Raw genomic sequence first — 5025 nt, 5'->3', positions numbered from 1 at the left:
AAGACATCCTGTGACTGTGTCAGTTTTACAGATACCCTCCTTTTACCCAGCATACACCCAAAGGAAACGCCTCTGCCCAACCTGGACTTTGTCTAGTACACTGATGGGTCTTCTCTCAAGAGCCCTGCTGGCTCTTACCTCGCAAGATATGCCATAGTTTCCCTAGCAGAGACTATTGAATAGGACCCCCTTCCCACAGTCTGGTCAGCTTAACAAGCAGAATTGCATGCCCTCACATGAGCCTGTTTGCTGGCTGGAGGCAAAACAACTAACATTTTATACAGATGGTAGATTCGCCTTTGGTGTTGCACATAATTTCGTATGCCCTGGAAACAATGAGGTTTTTTGACCTCCTCCAGACAACCTATTAAAAATAAAGATTTTTGTTTTGACATTTTTAAAAGCTATTCAGGCTCTATTATCTCTTGCTATTATCAAGATCCAAGGACACTCCCCTGAAAACTCTGAAGACACTAAGGGCAATCATCTTGCTGATGCAGCAGCTGAAGCTACAGCCCTACAAGCAACTCCCTTGATCATGCTCGTTCAATCCTCAGCCCCCATGCTTGCCCATTTGATTACCATTTTTCTAGACTTTTCACATCTCAGAAAGCAGTTTCATATCTTGAAAGGGAGAAATGGATGAAACAAAGTTGCACATTTAACTCCCAAACAAGATTATGAGAAGGGACAAATAGACATCCAATCCTCCCCAGCAGTCTGCAGACACAAACAGACCTTTATACATAACCTAATTCACTGCAATCTGGATACAATGAATAAATGGGTCAGACAATACTTTGGAGAAATTTCCCCAACAGTTGCTTTTTAGATATACAAACTTTGTAGCCTCTGTCCCCAATATACTCCAGGTGAACCCCTAAAATGTCCTTCAGGCCAAGTACCACTTCCCAATGGCCTTTTTGCAGAATGGCAGCTTGACTTCATCCAGTTACCCCATCTCATGGATACAAAAATGTCCTTATAATGGTTGACATGTATTTCCATTGCGTTGAAACTTTCTCCTGCAGACAGACTACGGCCGTGGCAGTAGCCAGAGTACTCCTTGAAAAGATCATTCCTCTTGGGGAATTCCAACGGAGCTTTATAGTAACCAAGGAACTCATTTAACTGGCCAAGTATTTGCAAAAATTTGGAACATTTAGCCCATTCTGCAGCATTTTCATTATGCATACCACTCCAATCTTTTGGGCTGGTTAAATAGATAAATGGGGTTATAAAAACCCAATTTGCGAAGATCCCAAGTACTTTTAACCTGCCCTGGCATAAGGCCCTCCCATTGGCATTGCTAGTTTTACAATCCACACCTAGTAGGAAACACTGTCTCTCCCCTTTTGAGATCGTTGCTGGTCTGCTCATGCACCTGGTTGAAGAAGCATTTTCCCTGCTCAGTTACAGGGAGACTTCCTAACCTACTACCAATGCCTTGTCAAAGTTTTAAAGACTAACCACCACAAGGTTGTGGAATCCTTTTACAGGCCCAAATCAGATAGTGACCTCTGGCATCGCAGCCTCCAGCCTAGTGATTATGTACGTTGGTAGAGACATCAATTGAAAGACTGCCTTCAGCCCTGTTGGAAGAATAACTCTTTTCAGGTACTGTTAATCAATCTCTGTGCTGCCAAGTTACAGTGTATTGACTCTTGGATACATATATCTCACCTAAAAATGGCACCAACTCCTGGAGAATCTTGGACATCAATGCCAGTGTTTAATACCAAATTCAGATTACTAAAACCCCATCTCCAGGCCAAAAAGACAACATCTAAGGTTGACAGCTAACCCAGGACACCAAACCAGGACTGTATGAGTAATATCCTTAGCCCTTACATTTACTTTATTTTTGCCTTGATTGTCATAGCTTTGGGAATTCTCTGTATTTTAGACATTTTTTTTGACATGTTAAAATTTAAAATAGTTCCCAGACAGGGCAGTTCCAGACGAACATCCTGTTTGCGCCTCTGAGCTAAGGCAGTTCCTGTAACCAGTAATTGGAGCTGAGACACAGTGGCAGGAAAACTCCCACCAGCAGCCTGAAAGGAGCATCCAACAGAGACTTCTGGTTCTGGCTTGAAAACTACCCATCTGGGACTCAGCAGTTTTCAACCAATTCGGGCTGAAAGAGTTTGAATTCTTCATTTGCACATATGGACCTGATTGAGGGCTGGGGTGGGAACTTTCCCGATAGCATGCTTTCAGTTTACAACAGAGGCTGTGATTGTTTTTTTAGAAAATAAAACTCTTCGGCCAGGCGCAGTGGCTCACTCCTGCAATCCCGGCACTTTGGGAGGCCAAGGCAAGTGGATCACCCGAGGTTGGGAGTTCGAGACCAGCCTGACCAACATGGACAAACCCCGTTTCTACTAAAAACACAAAATTAGCTGGGCATGGTGGTGCATGCCTGTAATCCCAGCTACTTGGGAGGCTGAGGCAGGAGAATCACTTGAACCCGGGAGGTGGAGGTTGCGGTGAGCCAAGATTGCACCGTTGCACTCCAGCCTGGGCAACAAGAGTGAAACTCTGTCTCAAAAAAAAAAAAAAAAAAAGGAAAGAAAAGAAAACTCTTCTTTGTTTTGTTTTTCCTTTGCAGACCTCATGGTCTTTTGTTAACAAAATTAATGATAATGGTGAAACTACACTTTTATAACAATAAATATAGAAAGGCCATAGTTGAATAATGAAACAAGCACAATCATTTTCTGCCCAAATAGAGAATAAGATATGAATATTTAGTGAAATATAAAGACAAAAATATTCAAAAGTATTACCTGTCCTAAAAAAAAAATTCTAGGACTTAAGATTTCTACACATGAATCAGAGACTATAATGCCTTATTTGCTATGAATTGTACCACAAAGCACAATAAGCTACAGAGACCATTTCTTATATGTGGGCTAATAAAGAAATACATTAACTATTAAAATAAAACCCTAAAAATAGTTTACAAAACAACTTCTAGCTGATACATTAGAATAGAAGCAGAATAGACCAATGTGTCCTACATATTACACCACCCCACTACTCTAGCTATATGACCTCCAAGAAATCATTTAACCTCTCTTGAGCCTCAGTTTTCTCACTTATAATGAAAATAACAGATTCAGATTAGGTCTTTCATCTATACACTCTATGACTCTAAGAGCAAATATTCTGCTGTTTGATAACAAAGGAAAAAGTAAAATTCTTAATACATAATATAAATCCATATTAAATGTTTATGTCATATCTTGTACTGATCATATTGATTCTTATATTTATAACTAACATTTGTATGGCACTTTACAGTTTTATTAAATGTCTTCATGTTCATCATCATATTTTAATTACACAGCTTCACTATGGAGTAACAGAATGGGAGAAGTTAAGCTGTTTGCTCGAGATCACATGGCTAGGAAGCAACTTACTGAGGAAGTCCAGCTCTTGAGCTGCTTAAGCCTGGGCAGATCTTTTCTTCCCTCCCAGAGGTAAATCAAAGCAACCAATGAACTTTAACTTTGTACACTCTGTTTCATTTGTTATTCTCCTTCCTGGGTTATTTTGGGGGGTTATTTTATTTCTAATTTATACATGACCACTAAGTTATTCCCTTTTGGTAGCAGCAATAGCTGGGAATCTGATATCATCGCATGATTATTCAATCTCTGCATTAATAGGTTATATAGATTAATAGTGATGTATTAAAAAGGAGTATTTCCTGTTAGGCAAGAGAAAACAGAATTCCCTTATGAGTTTTGTTTGTCTGCCAATTTTGTCTTCAATTAAAAATTTATGCCATCAGGAAGAAGAATAGCTTTTTGATATCAGGATTGGCAAATATTTGTGTTTCTGTGTTTAATCTTGATCTGTGGCTGAAGTTGTAGATCTGAAGTTATAAGTTCTCTGTGAATCTGTGTGGCTATAATTCAGAAAGACCTTTACGTCTCATTGAATCTGTGAAACTTTTTCCTATAAGATATTAAATTAGTCTATGGCCATACCACCCTGAATGTGCTTGATCTCATCTGATCTCGTGAAGCTAAGCAGGGTGGGGCCTAGGTAGTACTTGGATGGGAGACTGCCTGGGAATATAAGCTGCTGTTGGCTTAAAAAAATTTTTTGTATATTAAAAATAAAAAAATAAATTAAAGGAGCACTGTTCTGATTAGAGAACATAAGTACATAAAATACTTATGTTAAGTTCCCAGAAAACAAACAAATTGACTTATAATACTTTAAATGTACTAGACTTTAACAAAACATCTCTTACAGAAACTAATTCAGAAACCAAGATTACATAATTAACATTATTTTGACAATTATGGTTTTTTTCTGATTTATTAGTGTAAAGTAAAATACAAGCATATATTGTATTTTACTTGGATTTCTTTTTCCTAAACTTGCATAGGTTTACTGATCAAATAAGTTAACATTATTCCAAAAAATGTTTGATTATAAAAGATGTAAAGTTGTATTCAAGAAAATGAAATCATTACTCTGACAGATTTTATATCAGCAGCTATTATGCTTTGAAGTAGGCCAGATTGAAGATTATTTCCAAGATCTTTAAGCAACTCAAAATCATGGACTGACATTAAATTGAGTTAATTAATGGGTAATCATTGGACAGAATTTTTTTTTTTTTTTTTTTGAGATGGAGTCTCGCTCTGTCGCTCAGGCTGGAGTGCAGTGGTGCGATCTCGGCTCACTGCAACCTCTGCCACCTGGGTTCAAGCAGTTTTCCTGCCTCAGCCTCCTGAGTAGCTGGGATTACAGGTGCACACCACCACGCCTGGCTAATTTTTGTATTTTTAGCAGAGATGGTGTTTCACCATGTTGGTCAGGCTGGTCTTGAACTCCGGACCTCCTGATTCACCCGCCTTGGCCTCCCAAAGTGCTGGGATTACAGGTGTGAGCCACTGCGATCGGCCTAGCTTCTACTTTTAATCCTTTACAATATCACATATTAAGTAACCTATGGAAAACAACACTGTATACTCATGAAAGAATGAGAGTCAAAAGGGCAGA

General features: G+C 38.8%; 1 pseudogene; it reads left to right on the top strand.

Moving 5' to 3' along the window:
- The first annotated feature begins 3984 nt into the window (after positions 1-3984).
- LOC112131226 (5S ribosomal RNA) lies at positions 3985-4104 on the top strand (annotated as a pseudogene).
- Positions 4105-5025: the final 921 nt, after the last annotated feature.

Source organism: Pongo abelii, chromosome X (assembly GCF_028885655.2).
Source record: "Pongo abelii isolate AG06213 chromosome X, NHGRI_mPonAbe1-v2.0_pri, whole genome shotgun sequence".
Lineage (NCBI taxonomy): Eukaryota > Metazoa > Chordata > Mammalia > Primates > Hominidae > Pongo > Pongo abelii.
The sequence above is the reverse complement of the archived record's forward strand: the minus strand, read 5'-3'. Positions and strand labels throughout refer to the sequence as shown.